Genomic DNA, 13,043 nt, shown 5'->3' on the forward strand with positions numbered 1-13,043 from the left:
TTTTATATTGTTGGAAAGCCTGTTAAAGTAAGTCCAGACGAAATGGTAAAACGTGTCACTTCTTGGAGATGAATTTTACTCTTAACCCCAAGCGACCAGGGCAGAGGCTTCTGGGATGAGGAAGGGCAGGTGGAGGTGGATGAATCTCCAGACCCCTGAAATAACCAGTCAAAATGTTGGGAGACAAAGATTGGGGTTTGAGTGCACCTGCTCCCTGCCAATCAATTTCTAAATAGCAGGCAAAATGCTTTTTTAAAAGACTCAACTATGATCATATGCCTGACTTAGTTAGAGTTGTTCAGTAGCTTTTTATTCTAAAACCCAAAGTCTGTAACATTCTGCATACATAGGAGACCTATGTCCAACATTGTCTGGAATGGTCTGGTTTTGCCTCTTGTCTTGGTGGGTTTTTTAATAGCACATTTTTATTGTGGCAAAATATATGCAGATAAATGTTACCGTCTGAACCATTTTTAAGTGCACAGTTCAGTTCAATAAGCATATTTATATTATTGTGCAATTATCACCACCACTCATTTCCAGAACATTCTTATCTTGCAAAATGAAGCGGTGTATCATTTTACTATATGTTTTCTAAATGCTTTAAAAACTTTTGCCCCTCACTTCTTGAATTACTGTCTCCTTTGTGTTTAATTCATTTTTATTTTTATTGTTGTTGTTGTTTTGCAGTAAAATGTTTGAATTCTCTTCTCATAATCTACAGTTATATTGCAGAGTTATAGTCTGTGTACACTACAGTTATATTCTTTGTTGTTATGTAACATGAGGATTAAATTTAACATCCTAATATTATATCATGCTGATTCAAATTTATGACAAGTTAACTTTATTCTGTAACATAAAGAACTCTGCTCCTGTAGCAGCTCCATGCCCACCCAGTGACTGATGTCACAAAATGACATTTTTATACATTGTATGTATCCAAATATGTAAACTAACAATTTTTAAATGCAGTAATCTCTCATATTATGTAGAAAACAAAATGTGGAGTTACAAACCAAAATTACAATAACAATAGCTTTTTAAAAATTGTTTTTCTCTTAAATCATGTAAAATACAAACCAAAGTTAAACTAATTCTAGCTTTTATAATTGCCTTTGTATTTACTTATACTGATATAATTATTTCTTTATACAGCTTCAAGTCACGCTCTGATGTCCTTTCATTTCAACCCACATGATTCCTTTTAGCAGATCTTGCAGGGCAGGACTATGGCAATGAGTTCCCTCAGCTTTTTGTTGATCTGGAACCGTCTTAATTTCTCCTCACTTTCGAAGGACACTTTTGCTGGATCTGAGATTTCTGACTAACAGTATTTTTCTTTCAGTACTTTGAATGTATCTGTCCTTTATCTTCTTGCCTCCAAAATTTCTGGTAAGGAATCCGGTGACCATTTAATCAAGGATTCTTTGTTTTTTGGTTGGGAGGGACCAGGAATTGAACCCAGGGCGCTTAGCCACTGAGCCATATCCCCAACCCTTTTTTAATTTTTTGGCATAGGGTCTGTCTAGGTCATTTAGGACCTTGCTAAGTTGCTGAGGCTGCCTTTGAACTTGCGATCTATGGGGGATTCTTCTACGTCACAGGTCAGTTCTCTGTTGCTGCGTTCAAGATTTTCTGTCTGGATTTCTACAGTTTGATTATGTGTTTTGCATGTGTGTTATTTAGTTCTTATATGTAGAGTCATTGAGCTTCTTGGAGATTTATACAGTCATGTATGATTTAACGATGGGGACACATTCTGAGAAATGTCTTGTTAGATGATGTCATCATTGTGTGAATATCACACAGTGTACACAAACCTAAATGTTACAGCCTATGACATTCCTAGGCTGTACGGTACAAGCTGTTACTTCTGGATTACAAAATGTACAGCATGTACTATACTGAATACTATAAGTGATTGCAACACAATGACGAGCATTTGTGTATCAAAATATCTAAACACAAAAGTGACAATAAAAATATTAGGTGACGGGAGTTTTTCAGCTGCATTATACTCTTATGGGACTGCTTTCATATATGTAGTGCATCAGTGACCAGAAAGTCACGTGGCCTGTGATTGTATTCATATCTGTCATCAAATTTGGGAAGGTTTTGGTCATTATTCCTTTGAATAATATCTTTGCTTCATTCTCCTTGTGTTCTTCCGGAACTCCCACAACAGGTACGTTCAGCCACTTCATGGAAATCACAGGTTCCTTAGGTTCTCTCTGTTCTCGTTTCTTCCATTTGTTTTCTTTTTTCTATTTCTCAGACTCAATGTTTTCAATTGTCTTATTTTAAAGTTCACTGATTGCTTTCCTCTGCCTGCTCAAACTTGCCTTTGAATTCCTCTAGTTGAACTTTTCATTTCAGTCATAATACTTTTCAGCTCCAGAATGTCCTTTGATTTCTCTTTAGGTTTTCTTTCCCTTTCTCTTTTGATTTTGTACATACATCATTTTCTCGACTGTCTCCATGTCTCCCTTTAGTTCTTTGAGCATCTTTAAGACAATTACTTGAAACTCTTTTTCTGGCAACTCTGCCATCTGGTCTTTCCCAGCGACGGTTTCTGTTTTTGTTGTTTTATTTATATTTTCCCTTGGATGGACCATACTTTCCTGTTTCTTTATATGTCTTGTGTTTGGGTTGCTGTTGTTAAAACTGGGCATTTGAATATAATAATATAGTAATTCTGGAAATCAGATTCTCTTTTTTTCCCCAGGTTTTGTTGATTTTTATGTTTGTGTTTTGATTGCTATAGGCTGCATCTGTGCCAAGCATTATTAGCCTGAGGTTTAAACTTAAGGTTTTCTCAGTTTCTTTCTTTCTTTCTTTTTTTGTAGCAGGGATTGAAGGCAGGAGCAGTTAACCTCTGAGCCACATCCCTAGTGCTTTTTATGTCTTATTCTGAAACAGGATCTCTCTAAGTTGCTTAGGGCCTTGCTAAGTTACTGAGGCTGTCTTTAAACTTGCGATCCTCCTGCCTTAGCCTCCCGAGTTGCTGGGATTAGAGCTATGCACCACCATGCCTGGCTCTCAGGTCGTTTTTTAAGGCCTGTACCTTTCCCTGGTGTGTGCTGTGACTTTCTAAAATTCACAATTATATGATGGATTTTGAGTGTCCTAGATTTTTAAATGTTTTTTCTTCCCAAAGGAAGAAAAAAGAAGGTAAATAAAGGGAGAGATTGCATTGAGCTTTTTAGTCCTCTGAGACTTGCTTCACAGGAGGAAAAATGGCTTACAATGGTGGGGAGAGGAGTATAAGAATGGCCACCTGCTTATGTGTCTGCACCTCCAAGACTAGAAGCAGCAATCAGCAATAAGAACACAGATCCCCAATGTTAATAAAGGATGGGATCCTTACTGCCCACCAGGATGCCCACTAGTTACTAGTAAGCTGCTTCAGTAATGAGGGCACGGCTCTCTGCCCTGAGACTGGGAGATAGACAAACTGTTATGAGCGGAATGTAACTGTGATTTACTTGTGACTTATGTGTTCCCCTGCAAGTTGCAAGCCTTTAAAGGGGCTCCAGAGTTTAAAAATAGTCACATCAGGCCAATTCCGTGAATTGTCGTCTAGGTGAAGATTCTTGGAGCTCCCTACTCTGCATTCTTTCAGAAACCTTTTCACTTTCAACTCACCTTTTTCTTTTTAGTGCTGAGGATGGAACCAAGGGTCTCACATACTCCAGGAATGCCCTATACCACAGGTGTATATCCCCAGCCCCTGATGTGATTTCTGATAGCAGCTTCTTCATGCACAAGAAATGGACAGCCTCAGAGGGTCATTAAACTGAGAGAGGAAGAAGTGGACAGGACAGCCGTCTAGTAACTGAGTAACTGAAAAACCAAAGACGTCAGGCTTGAAACTCTTGATAATTGGTTGGAGTTACTTGCACGGGACACCGAGAAGAAGCAAATGAGCCAGGAAATGCCTGTTTTCAAGGTAACTCTCCTGCCAGAAAAGTCAGACATTTGGCCTGCCAACACCTGTGGCCGTTCAGCCCCTGAACTCATTTCTGCCCATCCCCCAAACTGGCACGGGCTGGAAATGAGCTGAGAAAGTCCAACAGTGGCCAAGGAGCCATTCACAGTTTACACTGAGAGAACAACCTTTGGGCAGAGATCAGAGCTCATGTTCAGTGGGGAGAATGGATAAATGCAGAGGGCAAAGTTCAGTGTCTTGAAGGCATTCTTCACTTCCTGGCCACCAGGTAGCAGGGTCAAGAGACTGTCAGATGGACAAACCTGGGTGTGAGCAGCATGCGCGCGTGCACACATACACACACACACACACACTTTACGTCCACAGAGAGTTTTAACATTTTTGTGTGTGTGTGAATAAGTGACCACTGGAAATTCCCCACCCCCTTTTTTGGCTCTATTGGGACTTGAACCCAGGGGTGTTCTATAAGTGAATTACACCTCCAGTCCTTTTTATATTTTATTTGGATATAGAGTCTCTCTTTGTTGCTTGTGGCCTCGCTAAGTTGCTAAGGCTAGCCTTGAACTTGACATCCTCCTGCCTCAGCCTCCCGAGTTGCTAGGATTACAGGCAGTGTGACTATACCTGGCTTCCTGTCTTTCTCCTTCCAAAGTCAAGAGGAGATGTGATACAATGATTTTGTGAGTTTATTTTCTAGGGTTGTCTTTGCCAAGTGCCACAAACTTTGAATTTCATCAGTGCACATTGAATGCATGTATGGAAATAAATGAGGGCTGTGGATATCGCTTGGTGGGGTGCTTGCCAAGCATGAGTGAGGCCCTGGGTTTTATCTCCAGCAGATAGAGGGGGAGAGAGAGAGAGAGAGAGAGAGAGAGAGAGCGAGAGAGAGAGAAGAAAAATAGATAAATAAATATTTGTACCACAATCTGAGTGGCCTGAACAACAGAGATTTATTCAAACTCAACTGTGTGAAGTAAGATACAGGTGCACATTTGTTGGAAAGTACTCCATAGGAGAGGCTGTTCAGCATTTAAAAGACCCTAATCCAGAGTCCACACCCCAGGGGGGATTAGTTATTAGGAGAAGGGCTTTCACCAAAACCCCACTCCAGAGAGAAGAGTTTCAAATATAATTCTCTAAACGCTCTCTGGAGGGTCTGTCAATTAGCATAATAGATATTGGGAAAAAAATCTTTGTGGGTGAAATGAATGATATTTAAGATTAGTGGTTATCTTGAGGGATTCGGGGGCTCTCTATAGCATTATGTCCATAAGGACCTGGAGTGGTTTTGGAACTAGCCCCTCACTTAATGGCGGTCTCAGTGTGCTGAGGACAGTAGGCTGCCCTGGATGGAGTCCAGGGCAACCCATAATACCATCCTGCTGTTATTATGGGTTGGATCTTAAATAGCCCCACAGGTCCTGGTCTCAAGCCTGTAGCGATACTGGGAGGCAGTGAAACTTTTAGGAGGTGGGGCCTCGTAGAAGGAAGTTAGGCCATCCTGGGAGTCACCTTGAAGGGGATATTGGGACCCCAGCATCTTTCCTCTTCTTCGCTTCCTGCCACCGTGAAGCTCCTCTGCCATGCACTCCCACCACGATGTACTCTGTTACCTTAGGAACCTCTGAAACTGTGAACCAAAATAAATACTTCCTTAAAAATACATCAGCTCAGGGGTCTGGGGATATAGCTCAGTTGGTAGAGTGCTTGCCTTGCATGCACAAGGCCATTAGCTCAGGTACTGTCCCAGCAATAGGGAGCTGACCAACCCAGCTGACCACAGAATGAAACTTTCCTTTATTGCTGAGGACGGAGAGCAGGCACTTCCCTGAGCTTATCTAAGGGGTCTTTTTCATCTTTTAGGCTAATGAATATTTGTGTGGCTCAATTTTGCCACAGACTTGCTTATTGTGTAACAAAGGGTTGTGGGGCCAGCCACAAGTAGTCTTTATCTACCCTCAAAAGAACTTGACATTGTCAAACCACTAAACTGTTACAGGTTAATGTAGTGCTGGTCTGCCCAAACTTCAGGTGTTAATTACCTTGGCCACACAGTTCACTATTGAAACAGAGCGGTCTGTTAAAACTTGCAAAGAATAATACAGTTTGGAAAACAAATAAGTTATTTCTTAATTAGCCCATTTGGTTCTAGGTCTCCCCAGATGGTGAATTCCAGTAGGAATTCATTTGCTAGGAAATAACTCATATTTCCAGGTTCTTGCCCACATCTTTATTTGAGGCCCAACTTGATGCAATTGGCCCCAAAGGCCCGATGACTTCCAGAATTATCCTGCTGCTCAGCCATATCCACAGTCATCTCACACAAACAGGGGCTGCTGCCCAAGTGGACATAGGTCATGTGGGCACTTCCCTGTACCTAAGGGGCTCTGCAGAGAGGTCAGTATCCTCTGTTAGCCAAGCTCTTGGATAGACTCACTTCTCAAGGGTCTCAGGGAGTCTCAAGCCATTCACAGCTTAGACTGAGAGAATAACCTTCAGGCAGAGATCAGAGCTCATGTTGGGTGGGGAGAAGGGGCTAGAAATAGACACTCTGTCTCCCTTTTCTTTTCCCTCCTCTTCTGGAGGAAATGGCACTTGGCAATGCTTCCCTTCTTTAACTCAAGCTAAAGTCCACATCTTCTTGGTTCTGAGTCATCCTGTCTTGTAATCACCAATCAGACCCAGAGACAGCCAGATGCTCACCGTGGATACCACCCAGGGCTCTAGCTGAACTCTCTGGTACATAATTAATATGATTTAATAACAATGCAGATGGTTTCCAACTTAGGATGGCACAGTTGATGATGATTTTTCAACTTAACGATGGTGTGAAAATACATGCATGACCATCCTATTTCTCACATTCAGTAAAATGTGATAAATTACATGAGACATTCAACACCTTATTATGTAATAGGCTTTGTGTTAGATGGCGTGGCCCAACTTTGTAGGCTAATGGAGGTGTTCTGAGCCTGTTTAAGGTAGGCTAGGCTAGGATGTTCGGTTGGTTAGACCTATTAAATGCATTTTCGATTTACAGTATTTTCAACTTACTATGGGTTTACCAGGCTATATCCCCGTCATAAGTTGGAGAGCACCTGTATCTTAAAAACATCAGGTCCAGAAGGGTCTTGGTGATGCAAATATAGGGAATTTTTTTTTCTCCCTGCTTTTTCTTCATAAAAAAAAAAGAAGCAAAAAGTCTTATTTCTCGGTTTCTTCTCCTTTCAACTCTCACAGTTTAGGCTTCTGAAGCTTGGAGTGAAATGATTGGCTTCTGCCGTCAATCAACCTGGCAGACGAGCCAGGAAGACAGGAAGGTGAAACATACGAGAGAGGTGCTGAGATTTCACATCAATAATTAGCCCTCTGTTGCTTGAGCGAGTGGATTCACACCACTCACAAGGATGAACCCAAGAATGTGCTGGAACACAGCCTCTCCAAGTCGAGTTGGGATGGAGCCGTGAAAACAGATTAACAAATTCTGGCCAACAGACCAGATATTCTGTTGTTTGACAAACTTAATAAAACAGAGATGCTCACTGATAACTGTGTCTCTACTAAATAGAAATATCCCAGGAACATATGCAGAAGGATAAACAAGAATGTGGCTTTGACAGAGGAATTGGAATGAAAGCAGAATGTGAGGGACAATAGAAAATCTAGCTATCTTTTCTGTCATCTACAATAGCTTCCTTGCTTAGAAAAGCTGGACATTCATTGTGAACAGACCTCTCGCCAGAGACACGCATTGCATGTACATATAGGCAAATGTCTTCCCATTTTAATGATGAATGGGTCACCAAAATGTGCTTAGTGGGTTGGAGGATGTAGCTCAGAGGTAGAATACTTGCCTAGCATGTGAAAGGGCCTGGGTTCTATCACTAGTACCAGAAAAAAATAATTAATTAATTAATCAAATGCTTAGCTTCTGTTTCTTTTTGAAATCTATAATTTTGAAAATGCATCAGGCTGTACATTTAGGGTACCTATGTATGTATTATATGTTTTCTGTATTTGCATCATACTTCAGTGGGAGTCTTTAATAACGCCAATGCTGTGCTGGGGTTGTAGCTCAGTCATAGAGCACTTGCCTAGCATGTGTGAGACGCTAGGTTTGATTCTCATCACTGCATATAAACAAACAGTTTAACAAATAAATAAATATCATTGACAGGGGCTGGGGATGTGGCTCAAGCGGTAGCGCGCTCGCCTGGCATGCATGCGACTAGGGTTCGATCCTCAGCACCACATACAAGCAAAGATGTTGTGTCTGCCGGAAACTAAAAAATAAATATTAATAAATAAATAAATAAATAAATATCATTGACATATTTTAAATATTTTTTAAATATATATGTATTTTAAATGCCACTGGTGAAGATCATAGCTTCAGTTTGGGTCTTGGGAAACCAACCTGATGCACATACATTTTTACAAACTGCTTCTTCCAAGTATTAAATCCTGTAGCAGAGCTCCTGATTGTCTGACTAGGTCAGAGCTGGCAGCCTTAATATTCTGAGAGCACAAGCATCCCAAGCCCTGATAAGCATGGAGAAAAGTGGTAGTAACTCTGCCCTTACAGAAAGCCCCTGAGCCCGTGGATGCTGCATTTGCAACAGAGTCCCAAAGCTCACCCCAGGCCTGTGGGCCAGAGAACAAGGCTGAATAAAAGCTGATTGAAATCACAGAGCATCTGGACTGTTTGTAAGCATTTGAAGTCTACTCCGCCTTACTACACTTCTCCCCTTCAATCTAGGCAAATGAGGCAAAACCCAGTGATCTTGAGAGTAATAATTTAAGTACAAAAATTTATTAGACGGAAAAAAAAGAAGAAAAAAGGAGTGTGGAGATGAGTAATGTTTGAACACATTCCAGAATCTTCTGTCCAAGGCAAACCCACACTAGTTTGCAAGGTGACGATGGCATTGGCACAGTGAATGTCACAAGCCTCAGCATCGGAAGCTGACATCATTGTGTCTTTGTCCTCATGGGGCAGCAGGGTGGCAGCTCACTCACCCTGGCTGATAATTGTTGTCCCCAGCAACCTGGATGGCCTCCCACTGGAGCTCGATCCTGTCACAGTTCAGCCGTGACCTAGGTCGCAGCTCAAGTTTCAGGCCTGTTGTGGCATTACACCAAAATAAATTGAGAAAGTAATAATACAAAAACTAAAAACGACACATCTTGAGTCTGCTTTTCAACCTCTCTCAGGGGAGAAAAATGGCCCTTTGAAATTGTGGGAAAAAAAGAGAATGGTCCAGCCACCCCTGTACTCAAAGTGGAGAAGAGCACCCCTCTCCACCCGTCAGAGACCCCTGTGGGGGCTGCTCACACCACACTGAGCTTTCCAAGCATTATTTTAAATGGTCCCCAACAGTTCTGGGGTGGGAACACAAAGAGGGCACAGGGCCAGCCTTTCCCGAGGGTGGAGTGGCCAGCAACCCCTGACCCAGGTAGAGATTTCCTAGGTTCTGACCCTTTTCTTTCTTTTGTTATTCAAAAACCATGTTGATCCCCTACAAGGGACTGGGCTCCACACTTGGTGCTCATCCCACCAACATGAAGGAGCAGAGCTCCCGCAATGTGGGTCTCAAAAGACTGAAGGGAACAAGGCAGAGGGGACCCGGTGCATCTCAGGGCTGAGGCTGTGGGTGCTGTGGACTCCCCAAAGAGTGAAACAGAGGTTCTGTTTGCACCGATCCTTTGGTTGCTGGGTAAAGTCATTCTGAAAGTTGGCTCTTTAATTCTTAATATAATGATTTTATATATAGCTTGCATTTGCAGATTCATTTAAATAAATTTCTATCAGTACTTCTCCGGTTCCTTCCTTCCTTCCTCCCTCAATTCTTTCTCCTTTTTCTTACCTTCCTCCCTTTCTGTTTTCCCTCCCTCTCTTTATTTTTTCCCCCTTTTTTTCTTACATCTCTGTCTGTCTGTAAGTCTCTCTTTCATTCCATTACAAAAGTAGAAGAGAAAATATGCCAAAAACATCTCATGACTGTCGGGTGCAGTGGTGCACGCCATTAATCCCTGTGACTTGGGAGTCTGAGGCAGGAGGATCGCAAGTTCAAAGACAGCCTCAGCAAAATGGAGGCACTAAGCAATTCAGTGAGACTCTGTTTCTAAATAAAATACAAAATAGGGCTGGGGACGTGGCTCAGTGGTTGAGTGCCCTGAGTTCAATCCCTGGTACCAGAAAGAAAGAAAGAAAGAAAAAATCTCGTGACTGAGCCTCTGCTTGCTTGGGTCTGGGATAAGGTGGGGTTTTCTGAGTTCACTTCTCATCATCCACAGTTGAAATGGTTCCTCTCTGTTTAGTTGTGCTCCCCTGTGTCTTCCACTTTTCCCTTCCACTCCTCTTCTTACCTCCAGGTGTGACCTGGCTTGAAGCACTCAGGGGTGAGTTCACACTTTTATTTGCTCTGTGCAGGGCCTGTGGGGTCTCCCCACATGGAAGCCAACCTCAACCCTGCTGGGGTTGAGAACAGGGCAGGGTTCCCACCACATTTCTCCCAACCTCCTCCCAACCTTGGTGTCCCCTATGCTTCTTTTCCATGAACTAGATTGTCACATAGCACAGGGCCTCATCTGCCCACCTTGAGGTAAACAACTCCTTTTTACCGTGTTCTGTAATTCCTGATGCCAGTGAGTGACCATACAGCATGTTTTAAACATAACAATCTCGGGCTGGGGTGTGGCTCCACAGAGGGCTTGCCCAGCAAGAGTGAAGTCCTGGGTCAGATCCCCGGCACAGAGTTTGTGTGTATGTTGGGGGGACAACCATACATAGTTGTGCTCTTTCTTTTTAAGTCAATTGAGTCCCATTTTTGCAAACAAAACCCAACTCTTTGCTGCACTCTGAATAAATTCAAAGCCGTTCTTTTATCTGGAGAACTTTATGCTTTTTTACTTCAGGGCCAATATTTATATTAGCTAAAATTTTGGAATACTTCTGTTATGGTTTGGAAATGAGATGTCCCCCGAAAGCTCGGGGAATATTTCAAATTTGAATGACTGGGTGGCAACTGTAGGGAGGTGGGGCGCAGCTGAAGAAGATGGGTTTCTGTGGATATGCCCTGGAGGGTTTCATCCTTCTCCTTTCTCTGTGCTCCCTGGCTGCCATAAATGGAGACGCTCCTCTGCCATGCCCTTCCGCCATGATGTCCTGCCTTACCTTGGGCCCAGAGAGATGGACTAAATAAACCTCTGGAACCACAAGCCAAAGTGACCTTAGTTTGACCCCCAGGGAAAGCAGAGCAACTCAAAGAAGCTTGGGTTGAAGAACTTCAATTTCGTAAAGAACCCCTAGGTTCCTATGATAGAACATTTTTTTTTGGGGGGGAGGATTTAATTCTAGCAAAGAATGATCCTATTTTCCTCAGATGCTTTTATTTTTATCTATTTTTTTTTATTACCAAACATAAATGACTGAACTGTGAAAATTCGGTAAAGCACATGGTTGGAACTTTTTTTTTATTCTTGTTTATATAAAGTCCAGTAAAGTCAAATCTAATTTTTTTTTTACAGAACAAATTGGACCCACGTTCTTCTATAAAAATAGATTTTGAGGGAAAATGGGAAATTGACAATTTCCCTAAGAAATGTCTATTAAGAAGTCATCTTTTCCATTTGAATAATGACCAGAGATCAGGCATTCCTGTATTCTTTATTTTTTTTCTCTTTATTAATGAATTAGAATATACAATTGATTTAGAATTAAATAAAATTCTCATAAGCATCATTCACGTCTTCATTACCAGTCCCTTGTACTTTGTAAAACTGGATTTCCATTTAAATGGCTTCATGTCAAAATGGGAGTTGATGGTGGCTGTGGGGAGCCCAGCTGGGGAGCAGACTGACCTGGTCCAGCTTGGAGCCGGGCAGCGGGTGCAGGCAGCTTCCGGGTGAGTACAGCCAGATGGGGGCAGTGGCTGGTGGACAAGTACAGGAACTGAGGGATGTAACCAGCTGGACCAGGAAGAGAGGGAAGCATCCACGTGGCTCCCCAATCAAGGACTCCTGCGAGCTTTAATCAAGGACCCTGGCTTCTTGCATCCCTCATGCATCCCTGCACGTAAGGAGTCTTCTTTTAATATGTCAATGTCCTTAGTGTATCATCTCCTGCGTGTCTTGTGGCTTCTGTCCAGATTCACAGGGACTCCTCTGGACAGTTGGGACCATAGACTTGCTTTCTACTCATCAGGCAGTCTGAGAATTCTTTCTCAGGCAGAAGGCAGGGGCTTTGGCTCAGACTAGGGCTCGGGGGTGACCATTTTAAGGGTTTTTTTTTTTTAAATTCTTCTTCTCCTTCCTGATTCACTGGTTGCATTGAAAATGTGAGAACACAATGTTATGCGATTAATTTTTTCTTTTCTAATTCTGATACTGTTTGCAAGAAGTGACAGATTTCAGAATAACTAAATAATTTCTAGTGTCACTTTTTTCTCCCAATATTAGTATCACATGTGAAACCTGATATTTTGAGACTTTTCATCACCCATCTGGTTCTCTAGGAATCTTCAAAAAGTGAAAATACTTTTAAAAGAAAGGAGAAAGACAGATAAAGAAAGAGGAAGAATGTTTTATGTGTTTGTTGATGTCCATCTTGCTTGAGTACTTTTTAGTATTAACCGCAGGCTGTAATTAACTTTGCATTATTATCCAGTCTTAATGACTTAGGAAATAGGCTAAATATTTTAACATAATTGGTGTCTCCATGCAGTGCTTAGATTGGGGATTGATTCTTTGCTATAGATTGTTGGAAAGTCTCAGTGAAACCACATTTATACCAGAGTCAAGTAAACCTGTGTGGTTACAGAGCTGGGAGAAAAGGAAATCCTCACTCTTGCTTGTGAGAGCTGATCTTGTATACTATCATTAGATCTTAGAGAATCATGTGGTCACAGTGGACCAGATCATTCTTGGGCACAGATATGCTAGTGAAAGCTTCCTCAGGTATCCCTTTCTCCTTGGAACAAGTGGTCACATGACCTTGAGAGGCCATTCCAGACTTTCTTCTGTTATTTTGTACTTTGGGCTACAATGGAATAGTTTTACTCTTTCATCTTCTTATCCAGAGCCATGTTCT

This window comes from Marmota monax, unplaced genomic scaffold, assembly GCF_021218885.2.
Source record: "Marmota monax isolate L192 unplaced genomic scaffold, Marmota_monax_Labrador192_F-V1.1 WCK01_AAM20220418_F8-fsc00271, whole genome shotgun sequence".
In the NCBI taxonomy this organism is placed as follows: Eukaryota; Metazoa; Chordata; class Mammalia; order Rodentia; family Sciuridae; genus Marmota; species Marmota monax.